A 24,331-nucleotide genomic window follows, 5' to 3' on the forward strand; every position below is an offset into this window, starting at 1 on the left:
ACTCCCTATACACTCATGACTGTGGCCAGATTCTGCTCTAACTCCATCTACAAGTTTGCAGATGATACCACTGTTGTAGGCCATATCTCAAACAGCAATGAGTTGTAGTACAGGAAGGAGATAGAGAGCTTAGTGGAATGGTGGCATGATGACAACCTTTCCCTCAATGTCAACAAAACAAAAGAGCTGGTCATTGACTTCAGGAAAGAGGGCGGTGTACATGCACCTGTCTACATCAATGGTGCTGAGGTAGAGAGGGTTGAGAGCTTCAAGATCCTGGGAGTGAACATCACCTGGTCAAATCATGTAGACGCCACGGCCAAGAAAGCTCACCAATGCCTCTACTTCCTCAGGAGGCTAAAGAAATTTGGTTTGTCCGCTTTGACTCTCACCAACTTTTACCAATGCACCATAGAAAGCATTCTATCTGGTGTATCATTGGCTTGGTACGGCAACTGCTCTGCCCAGGACCGCAAGAAACTGCAGAGAGTTGTGGACACAGCCCAGCGCATCACGGACACCAACCTCCCCTCCTTGGACTCTGTCTTTACCTTTCGCTGTCTTGGTGAAGCAGCCAACATAATCAAAGACCCCACCCACCCGGGACATTCTCTCTTCTTTCCTCTTCCATTGGGTAGAAGATACAGGTGCCTGAGGGCACGTACCACCAGACTTAAGGACAGCTTCTACCCCACTGTGATAAGACTATTGAACGGTTCCTTTATACAATGAGATGGACTATGACCTCACAATCTACCTTGTTGTGACCTTGCACCTTGTTGCACTGCACTTTCTCTGTAGCTGTGACACTTTAGTCTGTACTGTTATTGTTTTTACCTGTACTACCTCAATGCACTCTGTACTAACTCAATGTAACTGCACTGTGTAATGAATTGACCTGTACGATCGGTTTGTAAGCCAAGCTTTTCACTGTACCTTGGTACAAGTGACAATAATAAACCAATACCACTACCAATTTTAATCACTAGTAAAGTGGCATCAGTGTAGGATTGGCTATGTAATAGAGCTAAGTGCATGTATAGAATTGAAATGTATATAAAGTGAATGTAGACTAAAATGTTTATTCTATTTCCAGTGATGTTAATTCCATTACTCCTTTGTTGTCCCCTGCAACTCTTCCTGTCATCAGTGTAGGATAGTCAAGAACAATTGTCTCCATGTCAATTGAACAGTCAGAGAAAAACTATGTTAATGATCATTGAAAGAAATATATGAAAATGGATGGTGTGATAGATTACATCAAATTTTAATATCTCTGGCACCAAGATTTGAATTTAGCCTTGACTGATAGAATAAACATTCTTTCATCTTGGCAACTGTATTTGTATACCACTCATATCCTATACATTTAACAGATGGCTTCAATTTCCCAATGGAATCACAAATGAATTGCTTGCAAAAATGTGTTGCCATTCAATGTTGTTAACTGTTTATTAGCTGATTTTTTGACATTTTAGACATTTATAAATGCATTATGGATTCTGATTGTGCTACCATGCAGTAGATTACACTGGGTTCCGAACACAGCTCAGTGTATAATGAATGCAGTATGAGTTTAAGGACTCTGATCCACATACTTCACAAAGGGGCATTGTGAGTCCAGGTGGCTAACCGGATTTGGATTTTACTCTCATGCAGGCTTTGGCTAGCATGCTGTACTGACTGATCTTTTCCTTTTGAGTTTGTCTACCAATTCCTTTTGCTTTGAGACAGTGGACTGGTCCACATTCAAAGACTCAGCTGACAGCTTTGATAAGTTGCCACCACCATCACAGACTTTATCAGCAAGTGTATGGAGGACTGTGTACCAAAGAGGACAATACGGGTGTTCCCAAACAGGAAACTATGGATGAACTGGGAGATCCACTCTCTACTGAAGGAGAGGACTACTGCACACAAATCTGGTGATCCTGATCTGTACAAGAAATCGAGGTATGACCTTCGGAAAGCTATCAGGGATGCCAAGAGCCAATACCTACTCAAAATAGAGTCCCAGACCAGTCGTCAGTTATGGCAGGGCTTACATGCCATAACAGGCCACAAGACGAAGTCAGGCTGCATAGTTAACAACAGCGCATCCCTTCCTGATGAATTTAACACATTCTATGTGCCTTTTGAACAGAAGGGAGGTAGATTGTCACCATCCGCCCTGACAGCCTCCGATGCAGCTGAACCTGTGATCACAGTGGAGGACGTAAGATCAGTCTTTCAGAGAGTGAACACGAGGAAAGCACCTGGCCCAGATGGTGTCCCTGGCCGTGTGCTCAGATCTTGTGCTGATCAGCTGGGAGAAGTATTTGCAGACATACTTTACCTCTCCCTACTTCAATCTCAGGTTTCCACCTGTTGTAAGAAGACTGCTATCATCCTGGTACCGAAGAAAAGCAAGGTAACGTGCCTCAATGACTACTGACCAGTGGCTCTGACATCCACCATCATGAAGTGCTTTGAGAGGTTGGTCATGGCACGCATCAACTCCAGCCTACCAGACAACCTGGATCCATTGCAATTCGCCTATCGCCGAAACAGATCTACAGCGGATGCCATCTCCCTGGCCCTACACTCAGCTCTGGAGCATCTGGACAGTAAAGACACCTACGTTAAACTATTGTTTATTGACTACAGCTCTGCCTTTGATACAATAATCCCAAGCAAGCTTGTCACCAAACTCTGAGACCTAGGACTCAATACCTCCCTCTGTAACTGGATCCTTGACTTTCTAACGAACAGACCGCAATCAGTGAGGATAGGCAGCAATACCTCCAGCACGATTATTCTCAACACTGGTGCCCCACAAGGCTGTGTCCTCAGCCCTCTACTCTACTCCCTATACACTCATGACTGTGGCCAGATTCTGCTCTAACTCCATCTACAAGTTTGCAGATGATACCACTGTTGTAGGCCATATCTCAAACAGCAATGAGTTGTAGTACAGGAAGGAGATAGAGAGCTTAGTGGAATGGTGGCATGATGACAACCTTTCCCTCAATGTCAACAAAACAAAAGAGCTGGTCATTGACTTCAGGAAAGAGGGCGGTGTACATGCACCTGTCTACATCAATGGTGCTGAGGTAGAGAGGGTTGAGAGCTTCAAGATCCTGGGAGTGAACATCACCTGGTCAAATCATGTAGACGCCACGGCCAAGAAAGCTCACCAATGCCTCTACTTCCTCAGGAGGCTAAAGAAATTTGGTTTGTCCGCTTTGACTCTCACCAACTTTTACCAATGCACCATAGAAAGCATTCTATCTGGATGTATCATTGGCTTGGTACGGCAACTGCTCTGCCCAGGACCGCAAGAAACTGCAGAGAGTTGTGGACACAGCCCAGCGCATCACGGACACCAACCTCCCCTCCTTGGACTCTGTCTTTACCTTTCGCTGTCTTGGTGAAGCAGCCAACATAATCAAAGACCCCACCCACCCGGGACATTCTCTCTTCTTTCCTCTTCCATTGGGTAGAAGATACAGGTGCCTGAGGGCACGTACCACCAGACTTAAGGACAGCTTCTACCCCACTGTGATAAGACTATTGAACGGTTCCTTTATACAATGAGATGGACTATGACCTCACAATCTACCTTGTTGTGACCTTGCACCTTGTTGCACTGCACTTTCTCTGTAGCTGTGACACTTTAGTCTGTACTGTTATTGTTTTTACCTGTACTACCTCAATGCACTCTGTACTAACTCAATGTAACTGCACTGTGTAATGAATTGACCTGTACGATCGGTTTGTAAGCCAAGCTTTTCACTGTACCTTGGTACAAGTGACAATAATAAACCAATACCACTACCAATTTTAATCACTAGTAAAGTGGCATCAGTGTAGGATTGGCTATGTAATAGAGCTAAGTGCATGTATAGAATTGAAATGTATATAAAGTGAATGTAGACTAAAATGTTTATTCTATTTCCAGTGATGTTAATTCCATTACTCCTTTGTTGTCCCCTGCAACTCTTCCTGTCATCAGTGTAGGATAGTCAAGAACAATTGTCTCCATGTCAATTGAACAGTCAGAGAAAAACTATGTTAATGATCATTGAAAGAAATATATGAAAATGGATGGTGTGATAGATTACATCAAATTTTAATATCTCTGGCACCAAGATTTGAATTTAGCCTTGACTGATAGAATAAACATTCTTTCATCTTGGCAACTGTATTTGTATACCACTCATATCCTATACATTTAACAGATGGCTTCAATTTCCCAATGGAATCACAAATGAATTGCTTGCAAAAATGTGTTGCCATTCAATGTTGTTAACTGTTTATTAGCTGATTTTTTGACATTTTAGACATTTATAAATGCATTATGGATTCTGATTGTGCTACCATGCAGTAGATTACACTGGGTTCCGAACACAGCTCAGTGTATAATGAATGCAGTATGAGTTTAAGGACTCTGATCCACATACTTCACAAAGGGGCATTGTGAGTCCAGGTGGCTAACCGGATTTGGATTTTACTCTCATGCAGGCTTTGGCTAGCATGCTGTACTGACTGATCTTTTCCTTTTGAGTTTGTCTACCAATTCCTTTTGCTTTGAGACAGTGGACTGGTCCACATTCAAAGACTCAGCTGACAGCTTTGATAAGTTGCCACCACCATCACAGACTTTATCAGCAAGTGTATGGAGGACTGTGTACCAAAGAGGACAATACGGGTGTTCCCAAACAGGAAACTATGGATGAACTGGGAGATCCACTCTCTACTGAAGGAGAGGACTACTGCACACAAATCTGGTGATCCTGATCTGTACAAGAAATCGAGGTATGACCTTCGGAAAGCTATCAGGGATGCCAAGAGCCAATACCTACTCAAAATAGAGTCCCAGACCAGTCGTCAGTTATGGCAGGGCTTACATGCCATAACAGGCCACAAGACGAAGTCAGGCTGCATAGTTAACAACAGCGCATCCCTTCCTGATGAATTTAACACATTCTATGTGCCTTTTGAACAGAAGGGAGGTAGATTGTCACCATCCGCCCTGACAGCCTCCGATGCAGCTGAACCTGTGATCACAGTGGAGGACGTAAGATCAGTCTTTCAGAGAGTGAACACGAGGAAAGCACCTGGCCCAGATGGTGTCCCTGGCCGTGTGCTCAGATCTTGTGCTGATCAGCTGGGAGAAGTATTTGCAGACATACTTTACCTCTCCCTACTTCAATCTCAGGTTTCCACCTGTTGTAAGAAGACTGCTATCATCCTGGTACCGAAGAAAAGCAAGGTAACATGCCTCAATGACTACCGACCAGTGGCTCTGACATCCACCATCATGAAGTGCTTTGAGAGGTTGGTCATGGAACGCATCAACTCCAGCCTCCGAGACAAACTGGACCCATTGCAATTCGCCTATCGCCGAAACAGGTCTACAGCGGATGCCATCTCCCTGGCCCTACACTCAGCTCTGGAGCATTTGGACAGTAAGGACACCTACATTAGACTATTGTTTATTGACTGCAGCTCTGCCTTCAATACGATAATCCCAAGCAAGCTTGTCACCAAACTCTGAGACCTAGGACTCAACACCTCCCTCTGTAACTGGATCCTTGACTTTCTAACGAACAGACCGTAATCAGTGAGGATAGGCAGCAATACCTCCGGCACGATTATTCTCAACACTGGTGCCCCACAAGGCTGTGTCCTCAGCCCTCCTACTCTACTCCCTATACACTCATGACTGTGGCCAGATTCTGCTCTAACTCCATCTACAAGTTTGCAGATGATACCACCGTTGTAGGCCATATCTCAAACAGCAATGAGTTGGAGTACAGGAAGGAGATAGAGAGCTTAGTGGAATGGTGTCATGACAACAACCTTTCCCTCAATGTCAACAAAACAAAAGAGCTGCTCATTGACTTCAGGAAAGGGGGTGGTGTACATGCACCTCTCTACATCAATGGTGCTGAGGTAGAGAGGGTTGAGACCTTCAAGATCCTGGGAGTGAACATCACCAACAGCCTGTCCTGGTCAAATCATGTAAATGCCATGGCCAAGAAAGCTCACCAATGCCTCTACTTCCTCAGGAGGCTAAAGAAATTTGGTTTGTCCCCTTTGACTCTCACCAACTTCTACCAAAGCACAATAGAAAGCATCCTATCTGGATGTATCATGGCTTGGTACGGCAACTGCTCTGCCCAGGACCGCAAGAAACTGCAGAGAGTTGTGGACACAGCCCAGCACATCACGGACACCAGCCTCCCCTCCTTGGTCTTTACTTCTCATTGTCTTGGTGAAGCAGCCAGCATAATCAAAGAACCCACCCACCTGGGACATTCTCTCTTCTCTCCTCTTCCATTGGGTAGAAGATACAGGAGTCTGAGGGCACGTACCACCAGACTTAAGGACAGCTTCTACCCCACTGTGTATAAAGGAACCACTCAATAATCTTATCAATGAGATGGACTATGACCTCACGATCTACCTTTTGTGACATTGCACCTTATTGCACTGTACTCTCTCTGTAGCTGTGACACTTTACTCTGTACTGTTATGTTTTTTTACCTGTACTACCTCAATGCACTCTGTACCTACTCAATGTAACTGCACTGTGTAATGAATTGACCTGTATGATCGGTTTATAAGGCATGTTTTTCACTGCACCTCAGTACAAGTGACAATAATAAACCAATACCAAATGTTGTTTTAAGATTTGATGTTCACTGTTAGATGTTTATCAATACATTATTAAGCTAAAGGAAAACCATTTTTCTCCTTTTCTTTTGTGTTTTTTTTCTCTTGCAAGTTAAATTCAGGAAAAATATATTGCATTTGCTTCAAGTTCACGATGAATTTGGACACTGAGTGACCATGCTGCACATTTTAATCAGCCATAGACAATGCATGGGATGAAAAACGCGATGATGCTGGAGGAACTCAGCAGGTCAGGCAGCATCCATGGAGAAAAGCAGGCGGTCAATGTTTTGGGTCAGGACCCTTCTTCAGCACTGAAGATAGGAAAAGGGGAGGCCCAATACATTGGAGGGAAAAGCAGAGCAGTGATAGGTAGACAAAAGAAGGGAGGCTGGGTGGGCACAGGGTGGTGATAGGTAGATGCAGGTGAGAGATAGTGACAGGCAAGTGCGGAGTAGGAGGGGAGAGCAAATCCACCGGGGGATGGGTGAAAGGTAAGAAGAGAGAGGATAAAAAGACTAGGAAAAGGAAGAAGGAAAGAGGAATGGTTGGGGGGGGGGGGTGGTTGTGGGGAAAGGAGGTGGGGATTACCTTAAGTGGGAGAATTCAATATTTATGCCGTTAGGCTGCAAGGTTCCAAGATGGAAAATGAGGTGCTGTTCCTCCAGTTTGTGCTTGGAATTCTCCTGGCAGTGGAGGAGGCTGAGGACTATCATATCAGTGATAGTGTGGGAGGGGGAGTTGAAATGACTGGCAACAGGAAGATGCAGGTCGTGGTTACGGACAATGCATGGGATCTTGCTGACTACCACTGGTTTTCAACTGTTGAAACTGAAGTATGATCAGGATTTCTGTGAATGCACTGTCAAAGATGGAAGTTCAAGACTTATTGTTGGATTCAAAATGATAAATCTCTGAGATGGCTCATCCACTGGTCAGTGTATGGACTCCAGCAGCAGTGCTCAGGATGGCAGGGACTTCCCAACATTTCATTTGAACTGCCAATCAGTACCTGAGGCTGGTCTGATCTAGTGCAATGTGGATTTCACTGGGGATTATAGAGCAAAGATTTTGGAAACAAAGCAGAAAGACAGAGCAAAAACAGAGTTCTCTTAATCCTTATTTTCCACCCCACCAGCCTCCATATTCAATGGATCATCCTTTGCAATTTCTGCCAGCTTCAATAGATACCACCAATTCAGTTCTCTAACTTTTGATAACTCACTCTTTCTGTCTATTTGTATGAGAACTGGCCATTTTTGTCTTCCATCCTTTTCTCTTTTCCATTTTTTTGCAATAGTCAGACAATACAACTTTACACAGAAGATAAGATAACATTAGCAACACATTACACAGACAAATAAGCTTAATCTTATCTTAATAGCCCCATAATTTCACCCTTTAAGAAAAAAAATGCATTTGTTCCACCCATCACCCTCCCTGGAGTAAATTGTTTCTCTCTTTCTCAGTTCTGATGAAGGGTCTCTGAACTGAAATGTTAACTGTTTCTCTTTCCACAGATGCTTCTTGACCTGCTGAGTTTTCTTTTTTTTTATTTTAGATTTCTTGTAAGTGCCATTTTTATTTACCAGAATGTTGCCTGGATGGAGAGTTTTATTTATGAGGAGAGACTGGGTGGATTGGTCTTGTTTACCTTGGGGCAGAGAAGGCTGATCGGGAACCTGATTGAAGTATATAAAATTATGAGGGGCATAGACAGGATAGACAGTAAGAAACTTTTCCCCATAGAAGAGGTGTATAAAACTGGAGGGTATTTGTTTTAGGTAAGGGGTAGGATGTTCAGAGGGAATCTGAGGAAGAATTTTTCCATCCAGAGGAATCTGGAATAGTCATAGAGTCATACAGCACAGACACAGGCCCTTCGGCCCAACTGATCCATGCCGACCAAGGTGCCCCATCCAAGCTAGTCCCATTTGCCAGTGTTTGACCCATAACCTTCTAAACCATTCAAATCCATGTGCCTGTCCAACTGTCTTATAAAAGTTGTTATTGTACCAGCCTAATTCCAATTCATCATTAGTTGATCTCCAAGTATGATGCTGTATCAGAGGAATAAAAGTAATGTCCCATGAATAGCGTTGGTGTTCCTCATCTGATCAAATGTTGCAAGTGATATAAAAGGAGACAAATAAACTGAGCTCTTTATATTTTTGCAGAGATAAGGGTCAACTTCTGCCACAGGGATTCCATCCTGTAGATGATACTTTAGAATTCTTTTTCATTGTATGTATGGCCTTGGAATCTACTCTATTTATACAATTGTTTTAACAATTGGAATAAAAACATAAAGAAAGCAATAGGAAAAACCTACTCCTTCCACAGACCTTATATGAATTTGGTTTATCAATGAGCATTTTTAAAACCACCAGAAAGGAAAACATGGACACTTATTGATTTCTAAAAGGTGGTCAATCATACTACAGGTACTTTCTCTGTCTCCATATCTCTATTATTGAAACAAAAGCAAAATAATGCAATTGGTGGAAATCGAAGATAGGCAGCATCTGTGCAAGGGAAATGTTAATCTCTCAGGTCAATGACCTGTCTTCAGAATTCCACAGTTCAACTCTAATCATTTACTCTTAAAACAGGTAGCATACAACAATTGATCTTGGGTTCTGTGATTGCCTCAATCCAAAACCACCTCCATTCTTACACCCAAACCAACATACAATTGAAGTTCTCATTCAAAGACTTGCCACTCTTGCAGCCAAATCATTTACTTAATCCACCTTTTGTAAGATGGTAAAGATATAGTTAATATTTTTAATATATACATACGCATTTACTTGTTTTTTCATTGTTGATTTTTATTTGGCAATCAACTCTTCAGGTTTTGCAGCTCTCTCACTTTCACTAAATAATATCTGAAGCTGTGACATAGTTTGGTTTTCCACACATTTTTGTACTGTCAGCAAACTATTCTGCTTGCAAACCTCTCAAGGTCATTGATGAAGATTATGAATAGTAGAAGCCCCAGGACTGATTCCTGTGGGACCCTACTAGTTGTAACCCTTTGATCATGTGTTTGAATCCCAAGCCTAGTTGATAACATGAACCTGCCAGCCATGCTCCTGGTGTGCTATTTTAAAGAAGAGGGAAATTTTGAGGTGGAAATGTTGTCTTTTACTTATAACAAATATAAGTTTACAGGTAAACTTTGAATGAGGTATAGGGATGGAGTGGTGGTTCAGAGAGGACTAACAAAGAAAGGTTGTATGATAGCTAAAGCTCAATCAAAAAATGATTTGGAAAAATAAAATAAAAGAAAATGTATGAAAAACTTTACTCTAAAATAAAATCAAAGGAAATTACATTTTGAACATTATGTAAAACTAAAATAATTAATAAAAGGTTATATATTGTCTGACTTATACATGGGCATGCCTAAGGGAATTTAGAGCCACCTGATTGGTTTTATTCTGCCTGAGCAAAAAAAAGATGGTAATAAGCCAAACACAAGGTGACCAACATTATATGCAGCTTATCTCACTATTCACCGGAGATGTCCCTGTCTCACATATAGTGTTGTATTTGCTAATTCAGTTTTGTCACATATGGCAGTGATTGAAGAAAAATAACCATAACAACTAACTAAAAAGGCAATGAGCTGGGTAACAACTGCAGGCTTGTCACTTTTATACACATCCTAAAATGAAGATCTCCAATTAAATTCTGTAACTAAATCAAATATTGTCAATGTCTACAGTCCTGCCCACCTCAAATCTTTATCCTCTTTGTTCTATTCTAATCTATACAGGATGCACACAAAGTAACAGAAAGAATGTCCTTGGAATTTAGAGAGACATTTATAAATAATGGATAAAACAAATGAAAGAGGAAAAGATGTGGTCTATGAGAACATGAATAGCAGCAAATTTAAAACATGCAAAATCAAGGTGCAGAGTTGAATAAAACACAAGAGGGAGAATTGAAGATTAAGTTATGGGATTATCTTCAAAATCATCATTTTTATTTTATCTCTTTTTTGTTAGAATTGGTTATATTCACCCTGTCCTTGTAAGTGAGAGAGGTTTTGTGTGAAACATTATCACATTAGTTTTTAGTCTTTGGTGGCCCCAGGAATTATTTTCAGGATAGTGAGTTTAATTTCACACTTAATATAATTCTCAAAATTCCAATTTATTTGAAGTTCTAAATTTTAAATCTGTCAATATCCAGAAGGCTTTCTATGCAACGATGGTCATGACTGGTATCATCCTGCTAATCATACCTTTTCAGTTTTTAAGTTCTGCTGGAAATGTCATGAAAGGACCAAAAAGAAGGGCTTCCAGTGACTTGAATAGCTGATGACATTGGGAATGACTAAAGCACTGACTGTTCCTCTGATCATGTCTGAGGACATTAAAGTTCTCTTTTGGATAGATATTACAAATGAATGATACATTCAAAATTAACATTGAAACCCGAAATCTTTTATCAGAAGACCACCAAGTGTGGGTGGCTGTTGTACAATGTAGCACAGGATGTACAACTTGACAACAATGTATTCAACATACAATCAGTTCCTAATAAACTGTCAAAAATGCAAACATAACTTTCCTGAAAATCAGAAATAAACTGCAGATGCTGCAACTCTGAAACAAAATCAAAAGATGCTGGAAAAACTCAGTATGTCAGGCAGGATCTGTGGAAAGAGAAATAGAATTAACATTTCAGGTTAAGGACAACTCTTTGTTCTGACTCTGTTTCTCTTTCCACAGACATGACATAACATTCCTGTTGGGAATGAAAGCAAACAAATTTGTCTTCTGCCTCCTGCCATATTTCATTATCTTCATAAATACATCATAAGTAAAGTAAGGAAGATGGCTAAGGGTTGCAGTGGAAACAGTGAAGCAGCCAATTAAAAAATACAATCCTCGGGATTTTATTAAACAAAAAGCTTCCTCTTAAGGTGCTTATTTCTTGAAAGAGCTTTGTGCAATTGATCCAACAGTAGATAAATGATAATAGTGTTTTTTTAGAGAGGTGTTAATCACTAGCCAAGCCTAAGAGATAAGTCACATTTTATTATTGGAAATACTTTGCAATATTCGTCACTGAATAACATCACAGCTGAGTTAGGCAGCATCAGGCGGCAAAGCAAGATAATTTTTAACCTGCTCAGCATAGCAAATGTATTAGATAAAGACAATCAAAGTGGTGTGCCTTTTTCTTTGTTTTGTAGCATTGTGTGTGCAGAAAATGTGCTGAAAAATAATTCTTTTTATACCTATTGTAAATAATATTCCACAGAATAAAAGAGCCTACAAATAATAGCAAATATCATCTCAACTTGCCTTTGAAAGTTTGAATGGATTTACGTATTTAAGATGTGGAGCTGGGTCCAGATACAATTATAATATTCTTTGGTCTTTCATTCCTGCACAATTGGGTACAGTTCAGTGAGAACCAACTTCAGTTAGAAGTAGGCGCGTGAACCACAGCAGCAAGTGACTAACATCAGTAAACCCCAAATGTTATTTAGGATTTCTTTATTTTTGTTACATTAAGTAAGGAAGTTTCTACAGGCAGAGATTTCCTAGAGATTGTTTTGGACTTCGACAGCAGTCAAAATTTGTTAGGCAAGTTACATCAGGATCCCTGATTATCAATTGCAAAACTCTTGAACCTGCATCTGCAAAGACGAGTTTAGCCTGTGGGCTTCTGAATTCAGGTAGATGGTTGTTGTTATGCAGCAGGCTCCACAGCATCCAACCATCAGCCTTAGAAATGGAGGAACATACTATTTCTTTGAACCAGACTTTCAGTTTTTGGAAACGGGCTGTTTACAAATCTAACTAAGAATACTGAACCAATCCTAGTTTATGAGGGATCATTTTTCAACTAACCTTTGTACTCTTCAATAGAAGCTTAGCAGTGATAAATAAAAAAGGAAAAGCTCACACCCCTTGGCAGAATGAACAGACGTAAGCATCAGTTTCTGTCAATAGAATACAATCATTAGTCCAGCACTCTGCCTCACTGCATTCTCCTAAAAAGATTGATTTATCTGCTCTCACATTTCTTTGGGGCAAACTTTTTTTTACAACTGAAACCAATTAGTGGGCACGGCACTTGTAGAGCAGAATGTAGGTCAACATCAAGTAATAAAAAAGTATCGACTTTTTTCCATCTGTAAGCAGCATGAAAGGGGTGCCATGGCCTTGTCTTACATGAAAAGAGGTCCATTAATTTCACTTATTTCAAGAAAGCCTGTCAAATACTAATGCTTCCATTGCACTTTTCCCATAAAGTATATTGACACAAATCCCAGCCCCAGTAAAACAGGTTTACCATATTTCAACTGGGAAAATGTCTGTGTAATGATTTTTAATTCCCGCCAGCGCAGAAATTGCCATTTAGATGTCTTTAAGCTGCTTTGCTTTGGAGACAAAATGTAACTTTATTAACATGAGATGACTCTCTAAAGAGAGACTGATCTCTTCATCATCACTGTTAATGGAATGAGTGGAAACTGTAGCACTTGCATGACTTTCATGGAGCTACCTGGATTCATAAGTAAATGAGTGCAATGAAAGAATTAGATCACACAGACACAATGGAAAATTGAAATTTGTTATAATTCGAGTGATCTTCCAAAATGGCAGTTTATATCACATACACAATAGGTATGTTATCAATGTTGATTTCCTCCCTTATTCATTAGGAAAGCAAGCACCTAGAACATGGAATATAGAACAGTACAGCACAGGAAAAGACCCTTCAGCCCACAATGTCTGTGCTGACCATAATGCCAAATGAAACCAACCCTATCTGCCTATATGGGGTCCATATCCCTCCATTCCATTAATGTCCATGGGTCTGTCCAAGTGCCTCTTAAGTGCCACTATCATGTCTGCTTCCACCACCACCCTAGCAGCGTACTCAAGGCACCTACCACTCTCTGTGTAAAAAAGAAACTTGCCCTGCAGATCTCCCTTAAACTTTCTCCCTCTCACCTTAAAGCTATGCTCTCTAGTGTTTGACAAAGAGACTCTGGCTATCTACCCTATCTACGACTCTCATAATTTTATGAACCTATCAGATCTCCCCTCAGCTTCTGACGCTCCAGAGAAAAAGAAATCCAAGTCTGTCCAACCTCTCCTTACAGCTATTACTCTCTAATCCAGGCAGTATCCTGGTGAACCTCCTCTGCACCCTCTCCAAAGCCTCCACATCCTTCCTGTAAGGGCATGACCAGAACTGAACACAATGCTCCAAATGCACCTAAGTTTTATACAGATCCAACCTAACTTCCTGGGTCTTATATTCAATGCTCCTACTGATTAAGGCAAACATGCTGTATGCCTTCTTTACCACCCTATCTACTTGTGTTGCCACTATTGGGGGCTATGGACTTGGACCCTTATTTTATATTTTTATTTTAAAAGTGAGTCATGGCTACATTAAAAATATGAGCCTCACATCATTTTCATACTTTTTAATGTTGTGAGCCCACATTCTTTTCAATAGGCAAAAAAGTAAGAAAGCTGAAGGGTGAAGCAGATATGTAGTTCAGATATAGAAGCTTCTTTCAAAATTGTGAACTTTCTTTCTTTGGAAGTTTCTTTTACAAATTTTAAGAGTAAAGCAGTGTTAAAAGCTGGAGGAGAGCTCAGGTTTGCATTTTATTAGAAACAAGCTGCATTGCTTTTGATGCTGACAGTAAAAGCCCCAATGAAGAAACATCCTACCAGGCTTTCTGAAAACAATAGATGTAGTGCAAAAGGAAAATACTGCAGATGTTGGAAATCTGAAATAAAACAGAAAATTCTGGAAATATTCAGCATGTCAGGCAGCATCTGTGAAGAGAGATAGAGTTAATGTCTCAGGTCAATGATCTTCCATCACAATGGTAACCAAAAAGTAGACAATGTTGCAGTTTTACATATGTTCTTCTATGTTAATGACCTGAGACTGGTTATAAAAATTGAATGCCATCGAAGTTGAAGAATATTTACACCTTTGTTTGACACTTGGGGAGATTCTTCTTGCCTTCCATAATAGGCCAACTACACTTGCAGTAAAGTGGTGTGAAAAGAAAACCTGATGCCCTATGCAGGTTATTGATCCTGTGTTTCATGCTTGAAACAAATGGAGGGAAGAAATGTGAAGATATGATTATTTTCTGAGATATCAGTTCAGGACATTACCACAAAGGCCACTTCTGTTGCCGCAAAAGCACTGCATTCCTTTAAACATGAAAGGTTCATTACTAATAACAATAATTCACTGGCTGTCATGTTTGAAACATCAGCCATTTCAAGTCTGTTTTGCTGTTTTGAAAAATGGAATTTCAGACTGTGTTTGGTAATTGCTACAACATACAACCTTAAGTACTGATTAGCAAGGTTTGACCTTATGAGAGGGCGTGTTATGTCAAGCAACAAGATACAACTGATTTAAGTAACTGCTTATTTACATAATGCTGTAATGTAGCATTGTCAGTACTTATCAACACTAATTATTGTACCTTCCCTACCCCATCATCATACACAATTCAATAGCGTTCTGTGTTTTCACCATCCTTGAGGTATTGAAATCCTCCTAAGTTATTTATTTGATCATTTGAAGGGTATTTTCTATCCCCTTTCCCCTTGTTCTGGATTTTTGCTGAATCTACCCTATTTTAAAGAACTTGATTGGGACTTCTCTTTTCAAAGGAAGGAAACCCAGACCTGCAGTGAAAGGTGTATGCACTTTTTTTGAAATACAGTATGGAAGTTTATAGAGGAAGAGTTTTGGGTTAATGTAGGAAAAGGTGTTGTGACTTTGAATAAGTCACACAGCGACCAGAGTTTTAGATGTAACAGGTCTTTATTCACCATAAGCAGACAGGCAGAGGAGACATGGTGGAAAAAAGTCACCTGGGAGAAACCCATAGTAACATCCCTCTGAACTCAAAGTACATTGAGTTTTTATACTCTCTAAGCACAGAAATAACAGCAGGTGATAGAATTAAATTTCAATAGTTATAATTGTATAGTTTTCCTCAGTATTTCAGTATTTAGGGTGTCGACAGATGGTTCCATAGAACTACATGTTTACAAAGGGAACACATCTTAACTGCCAAGACCAACTTGCAAACATTTTTTTTAAGACAAAGTAATTGATATGGTTGGTCTAAAAGCATTTTAGGCCAAAATCCCAGAACAAGTACAGCTATGACATATTTTGATGTGCTAAATGACAAACTAGCCAATCTGAATCCTTCCTTGAGCCCTGTCACAACAGTGCAAAATATCTCTGTTCAAGAGGCATTCATTGGGTTTAGGCAATTAGGAACAAGCAAATACCACCGTAACTATAAGAAGTGTAGGAATAAACTTAAGTGCAAAATCAGGAGGACAAAAAAGAGGGTATGAAATGGATCTGGCAGGCAAGGTTAAGAAATATCCTAAGAGATTCTACAGGTATATTAAGAGTAAAAGGGCGGCTAGGGAGAGAATAAGTCCCCTTAGAGATCAGCATGGCATCTATGTGTGTAGCCATAGGAGATAGGCAAGATTTCTAATGAACAGAGGTCAGTGGAGGGACCTTTGTTGTTCATTATTTATACAAAAGATTTGGATGTGAATGTACAAGACATGGTTAATAAGTTTGCAGATGATACTAAAATAGGCACTATTGTAGACAGTGAAGAAGGTTATCAAAAATTACAGGGGTTTTGATCAGCTGGGTTTGCGGCTGAAGGTTGGCAAATGGCTTTTAATTGTGATGAGTGTGAAGTATTGCATTTTGGAAAGTCAAACCAGAGTAGGATTTATACAATGAAAGATCAGGCCTTGGGGAGTGTTGTGGAATAGAGGGACTAAGGAGTACAAGTACGTAGTTCACTGAAAGTGGTGTCACAGGTTGACAGGGTGGTGGAGAAGGTGTTTGGTATGTTGGCCTTCATCGGTCAAGACAGTGAGTATAGGAGTTGGGACATTATGTTGCGCTTGTATAAAACATTGGTGAGACCGCACTTGGAGTATTTGGTACAGTTTTGGTCACCCTGTTATAGGAAAGACATCATTAAACTGGAAAGAGTGCAGAGAAAACTTACAAGGGTGCAGCCAGGACTTGAGGGCTTGAGTTATAGGGAGAGGTTGTGCAGGCTAGGTCTTTATTCCTTGGAATGTAGGAGATTGAGGAGTGACCTTATAAAGGTGTATAAAATCATGATAGGTATATATAGGGTGGATGCTCATCTTCTTTTTCCCAAGGAAGGGCAACTAAAAATTAGAGGGCATAGTTTTAAGGTGAAAGATTTAAAAGGGACCTGAGGGGCAACTTCTTCATGCAAAGGGTGGTGCGTATATGGAATGACCTGTCAGAGAAAGTGGCTAAGACAGGTACAATAACAACATTTAAAAGACATTTGGATAAGTACATGGATAGGAGGTGTTTAGAGGGATATGGGCCAAACGCGGGCAAATGGGACTAGCTTGGTGTGCACCATGGTTGGCATGGAAAAATTGGGCCGAAGAGCCTGTTTCCATGCTGTATTACTCTACAACTGTACATTTGAGGACTGTGTGAAGGCTGGTTTTTGGTTGTAATATTGGCTACTGTATCTTACACTTTATATTTACTGCCTACAACTGCTTCTCCTTAACAAAGGTAGGTTAGGCAGTGAAGAAATAATGAATGAGTGAGGGGTGGAGTAGCATAATATTGAAATGCTAGAAATTGGTAGTGTTAGTAACGATCATGCTTTGGGATTTAATTGTCATTTTTAATCAAACAGAACACACAGATTGCTAGGAAAGGGAATAGAATCAGGAGTAAAAGGTTTCTGATGAGAAAATAACAGCATTTCTCGGGCCTCAACAAAAGTTTCAGCTTATCAGATATTTCTTGTTAAACTGGCATTTGGGTAATATACTGATGGCTGAAGAATCAAAAGAAAGAGCGAAGAAGTAGAGTTGGATGTCTTCAGCATACATACGCAGCTTCTTGCCTGGGGATGACTTCACTGAAAGGGGGCATGTTAATGAGGAATAGCAGGGGGTTATGAATTGAAGGGAGAATTATGATATACTTTACGCAGATAAATATATATCCTAGTGTTATGTTGTTCTTAGTTAATTTCATAATAATTAATGTTGCTTTCACATCATTACATTTAATCTGGCATATTTCTTTGGAGAATGCTGATTATGTGTACATTGCCTTATTCACAACTAGAACAAAAATTTGTTCAGGGAAAATAAGCAATTGATTAGGTTTGGTGAATAAAATATATGATAATTAACAATGGCCAAAGTAAACATCATCAAATTATTCACACAGCAGGGAATCTGCGGAAAATGTTTCTCTAATCTAGTTTCTTTAAAGCATACTATCTTTCAAGCACAAAACTATAATTACAGTTTCATATATATGCAATTAAAATTTGCACATTTTAATTAACTTTGAAGAATCTGTGAAATGGGATCCAAGAGACTTTGATTAGTTTAATATATTTACAAAATAACATCTGGAAAAAATATTACCCACCATGATTTACAGAGAATGAATTTGAGCTTTCAGAGGCAGTATGTTTGGCTAAAGTGAAATTAAAATTGCAGACAGAAAATAAATCATGTTCTAATGATGATGTATATTTACATTAATTCATTAAAATATCTGTAGGAGTCCATAGGAAAACCTTCAAAATACACTACGCAGAATTTTATGATTGCTTAACATGGTCCAATGCATTAATGCATGAAAAGTTCCAACTTGTCTAAACAAATTTAGGAATCTGGAATGAGGGAACTGGGTTAACATATGGGCCTCATTCTGTAATTACTTTACAATGGCTACTTTTCAAAAGCAGGTCATTGGCTATAAAATACCTTGGGACATCCTTAGGTTGCAAAAGGCACTATATAAATGCAAGCCTGCCTTTTCTTAAAAGAATTAGCCTAGTCCCATTTCAGTATTCCCAGGCAGAGAAGGAGTTTTCCTTTGCCCAATTAAATTCATTGAGTCAGTGTTGCATAGCACAGAAACAGGTCCATTGCAACCATCAAGCAGCCATTTATACAATCCCATTTTATTCCCCCCCAAATTTCCATCAACATTCCCAGATTCAACCTACACAATAAGGGCAATCAACAGTGGCCAATCAACTTACCAACCTGCATGTCTTTGGAATGTGAGAGGAAACCAAAATGCTTGTAAAAACTCCACGTAAATAGCACTGGAGGTCAGGATTGAACCCTGGTCATTGGAGCTATGAAGCAGTAGCTCCACAAGCTGTTCCATTATTATTTACCATCACACCTATGAAATGAGTACAAATCTTCCAGAAGGAAAGGGTTTTGGTCTGTTTATTTACCTTAGTCCCTGATTTTCCAACTGCTTTTCTAAATAGTTTGAAGTACAGAGAAAGGACATTTTACACAGAGAGATAAGACTGATTATATCTTATTATGTTTCATTTATTTCAGCATGTGAGATATTTTCTGCACACTTCTGTTTTGCACGTTTGAAATTTCTAAACAAATGTAGAGTAATCAAAATATGATGATCAATAAAGCTGCCCTTTTTCTGTTGTTAATAATTCTCACAAAGGATCCCAGACTTTTGGTTTCCATGGGACTATTTTAAACTTGCTGGAATATTACACTAAAGCATTGAGGGTACATACTTTTATTTATGTATTCTACAGGCAAAGAAAACACATTTTGGCCAGAGCGATGAAGCTGAAAGATCTGGTTATATCTGTACAGAGTGGCTTTGTCAGCATGTAAGATAATATTTTAACCATGGCCACCAGTTGTAGACTCCCTCAGGTAAATACCAGTTGCAGTCTATTTGCAGGAAATCAATAGTCTGCATGTTACTGAGGATGCACTGATTTGTTTACACCTTTAATTCAAACAGTTAAGTTTATTGAGTTAACAGAAAGGGTAGGTCCATAAATTGCAAAAGCAGGAAAGCAAATGTATACGATAAGAATGAACTATTTCCCTTTTTAATGTTGGTAAATCATTTAAATCAAAGAGAAAAATGGAGCTCTGTCTGTAAAAAGAACTTCATGGATTTATAAACCTCCAGATCATTTTCTTATATTTGAACATTAGTCTCATGGGAAGGAGAGTGTTTGGCCCCAGTTTAACCCTTTTGTGGTTATCCTCCACCCAATTAGGGTCCCTAATCCCATAAATAGTTTCTTTCCACTTACCATAATTTCTTTTAATTTCTTGAAAACTTCAATCAGATCACCACTTAACTTTCTAAATTTGATGGAATAAATTTCTCCTTTTAATGCATTAATGCAGCCATTTTTTAGGCAAATCTGTGCTGAACCCCCTCCTGGATCAGTACCCTTCCTGAGGTGTGGCGTTCAGATCCGCACAAGTGCATAGAAGGCACAAAATAAAATTGTTTCTCCCGCTGTCTGAAACCTCACACATTTAACCTTATATTTGTTTCTCTCTACTCTAAGAAGACTTTTCATTTACTGGAATCATCCTGCTTCTGCCTATCCTTAAGCACCATATGCCCACATTTTTCTAATTTTTTTTAGATCTGTATCTCCTCCTAACAACTGACATCTTAATGAATCTGCACTGTGCCTTCACCATTGCCTTAATATCCTTGCTATGGTTGGAGTCAAAAACTATATGTCATAGAGTCATAGAGCATGGAAACAGGCCCTTCAGCCTAACTGGTCCACGCTGACCAAGATGCCCATCTAGGCCAGTCCCATTTACCCGCGTTTGACCCATATCCCTCTAAACCTTTCCTGTATCTGTCCAAGTGCCCTTTAAATATTATTGTGTCTGCCTCAACCACTTCCTCTGGCAGCTCATTCCATATACTGACCACCCTCTGGGTGAAAAATTTGCTCCTCAGGTTCCTATTAAATCTCTCTCCTCTCACCCGAACCCAATGCCCTCTACATTTATCGTTACTAATGATTTTTACAATTTTATTATTATATCTCAACATACTGCACCACTTTTAAGATCAAACATTTTCTTAAATTAAGTTATTGGCAGGAAACTGCTATGAAATGTCGACAGTTCCATGATGGATTGCCTACAATTACCAAGTATGAGCAACTTTAGGATTCCAACTTCACTACAGAATTCCTGAACATAATAGCCGGTGGTTTAGCAGATGCACACCAGTTTTGGACTGCCTATAGGATAGGAACCTGGTGAGTTGCCCAGCACATACAATGGGTAATTTGTTCACTGGCCCTGCACAGGTTAGCCCTAGCACAGGAACAGCAAACTCATTCATATGAATGGGCAGAAATGGCTGTACAAAGTATTTCTTTTTTAATTAATTGGTTTTTTTAATGATTTAATTATTCATATGTATATGATTGGAATTTTTAAAAAATAGTTATTTAATTTATTTTTATAGCTTTTCCAGCTGTTAATGTTTCAGCTCACAGGCAAGGTTTTATGTTGTTTGCTCATATGACAGCATTACACTGCCAAAGCCCTGTCACCATGCAGATCTCACTACTTTGGACCTCAAACTTCTCATGCAAAAATTTAGATCTGGTGATCTCCAAAGGTTAACTTTATAGTGTTTCCACACATCAGCAAGACAACAGGCCATATGTCATTGTAGTCAACAAATTCCAGCCCCAGCAGTTATTTATCTTTTTAGCTATTAGAAGGAGCTCACTAGTGAGGTGCAAGTAACTTATCAATATATGTATTTTGCATAATTGTCTTGAATTTCCCTTTTGTATGAACAATAATTCTAAATCTAGTCTTTGAGTAATTTTCAGAGTCTTCTTCAGATCAGCGCTTAATCTGATTTTGAACTGTTCAGTTCTGGATTTCAACTCAAAGAAGGTTCTTTTTCTTTGTCAGAATTGCTTAGATTTGGAACTTCACTTCCTGAAGTCTGTACTAGATCCAGCTCAGACACAACTTCATGTTTCATCAGATTTGATTAATCTCTAGTACAGATAATTTGATCTACACTTGTTCCTACAATTTTGGCAAATGATTTGGAGATACCATCCAAAGAAGACATTAAACCACTCAATGACTCCATTGCAGTGGCGTTCATGCTGACTATACCAATGTGTTCATTAGAAGTTCAGCTGAAAATACTTTCTCTTGAATGAAGAAGGCATTACCATTCTGAAACCCCACTTTATATTTCAGTTCCTTATTTGAACATTATTCAAAATTAACCCATCCTTCCAATGTCTGTTAATAAACCCTTTTTGATCTTTCTGGGTCATGTTTATGATTTCAGATGCAGTACCTAAAAAAAATTGTTCTCGATTGCATTCTGCATGTATCCCATTTTCACTTACAACATCATATTTTTCATGTGGCAGTCAGGACTGAGCACCAACAATGGCATCCTGTGGCATAGTTTGGGAGTTATCATAGTAGGGGCTTAAGATTTATTACAAGGATAAAGAAATGCCAAGCAGAAACTGATGGAATTTTTTGTTTCTTCCTCCTTCTAATATTATTATTTTTTTATTATTATATTTTTATCTTCCTTCTCAGTTTGTGCATAATTGTGGTCACATTTTGTGTGAGTGCAAGAAATAAAAAGGATGGGTTTCTCTTGCCCATCATCTATTATGTGATTTGTACTGCACTAAAACTGTAACTTGATGCATCACTTGCCAGCTTCCATTCACATAAATGATGAGCAACGAAAACTTCTTTTGCCAATTTTTTATGCACTTTATTTATTTTTGCCCCATAACCATTTTGCATCCTTTTGTAACAAGTTATGCAATGGTCTTAAGCACAATCTCAAGACCTAGAAGGAACAATGCTTCTCCATCCCTTGGTACAACCTCAGCTCTGCTGTATTTTCAAATCCTTGGTGCATTGGAAATTATACTTTTCCATTTTTGGTGTAGGCCATTGACATTAACTTTCAAACAAAGTTAAAATATTTCTACTAGAATAAAAGAAACATGGATTTGTCTTATAATGTAATTTCCTGAACGTTTTCTCCAAAAGTCAAAAGATTTTATCCTTCTGAGCTCATGGCAACCAACTGATCATTCTGATTACATGAACAATGATTCACTACTTTAAGATCTTATCAACTTTATGTTGGAAAGCTTGTTGAAAAGTTGACTGCATGAGGCAACTTTGTGAATGAGCAGAGATTTTTGTGTGTGTTGATGGTCAGATATTGCTGGCTATCTTTGTCATTATTCATCTGAGCATGAGAATGAGCGACATTTAATTAGGATTAGGGTTAGATCCTGGTAACTCTATGCTTGAGTATGGCAAGGTAGGTAGCAGATATAGCACGGTAGTGTAGCAGTTAGCGTAACGCTTTACAGCGTCAGTGACCTGGGTTCAATTCCGGCCGCTGTCTGTAAGGAGTTCGTACGTTCTCCCTGTGTCTGCATGGGTTTCCTCCCACATTCCAAAGATGTACAGGTTAGGAAGTTGTGGGCATGTTATGTTGGCGCCAGAAGTGTGGCGACACTTGGGGGCTGCCCCCAGAACACTACGCAATTCATTTCACTGTGTGTTTCGATGTACGTGTGACTAATAAAGATATCATAGAATCATAGAACAGTACAGCACTATACAGGCCCTTCAGCCCTTATCTTATCTTATATCATCTACAGTTTGATTTTGTGTGACTATCATTTCCACACATATACACTTATTTACCCGTCTTAGCACAACCACTATTGGCATTACTGTGCTCATTTTGGTTGATTTTCACAAACTTATGACAAGCCGAAGTAATGATTTCTCAGCTTAACTCTTTAAAGCATACTGGACTAGTCTGGATTTTCAATAGACCAGCATTGCATATTGTCTGGTGTGAATGTGTCCATTCTACCCTCTTATGCCAACTTAGCATTCTACTAACACATTATCCTACCTTTCCACCAAGGTGATGCAAAAGGACTTCAATGTGTCAATGCTGAAAACATTCTTAAGTTGTCTCAGCCTTGTTCCACTTTCTCCAACCAACAGCCCCAGTCATAAGTGCAACATGTGCACAAAGTCTACTAATTTCACAATTTCACTGTGTGGGAAGTATATTGTAATTGATTTTAGCACTCCGATCAATCACATAAAAAAGTGCTCTGTCTTTGAATTTTCATGTCTATGAATATATAATTCAAATTAAAAGTAGTGGATAAATTGCTTGTATAGATTGTAAGTAAAATGAAAACAGATGCTGGGAATGTTTGGCATTTCAAGCAACATCTATGAAGAGGGGAAGCGAGTTCATGTTTCAGGTTGATGATCTTTCATCTCTGCAGATGTCACTTGATGAATTAAATCTTTTCTGCTTTTACGTCAGATTTTCAACATCTGTGGGTTAAGTAATACTGCTTCATACAAGAATATTTTTCCCTGATTATAAATCTTTGCTAATCTATTTGAATTGTAAACAAAGGCAGACACATTTCCTACATTAATTCTGAACATAAGATGGACATTCAAAATAGATTCCCCTTACTTATATATATTTTCTGTACCCATAAAATCCTCTCGCTAGAGTTATACTTTGTACAGTTTCAAATTGACCAGTGACCTAAGCATAGGCAACCAATAAACCAGTCAGGTTTACAATACTGACTACAGAGCTGTCTGTCAAGATCCAAAAAGGATCATGACCTTGCTTTGTTCATAACTGTCTCAAGTCATCAATGCAGACAACACCTGTCAATCAAACCTATTTGTTTAAA

General features: G+C 39.3%; 1 protein-coding gene across 1 annotated transcript in view; it reads left to right on the forward strand.

Annotated features, from left to right (window-relative positions):
- Positions 1-24,331, forward strand: part of spata17 (spermatogenesis associated 17) — a 200,915-nt gene that overhangs the window by 158,557 nt on the left and 18,027 nt on the right. The gene's annotated exons all lie outside the window — the stretch shown is intronic.

This window comes from Pristis pectinata, chromosome 3 (genome assembly GCF_009764475.1).
Source record: "Pristis pectinata isolate sPriPec2 chromosome 3, sPriPec2.1.pri, whole genome shotgun sequence".
NCBI classification, from domain to species: Eukaryota; Metazoa; Chordata; class Chondrichthyes; order Rhinopristiformes; family Pristidae; genus Pristis; species Pristis pectinata.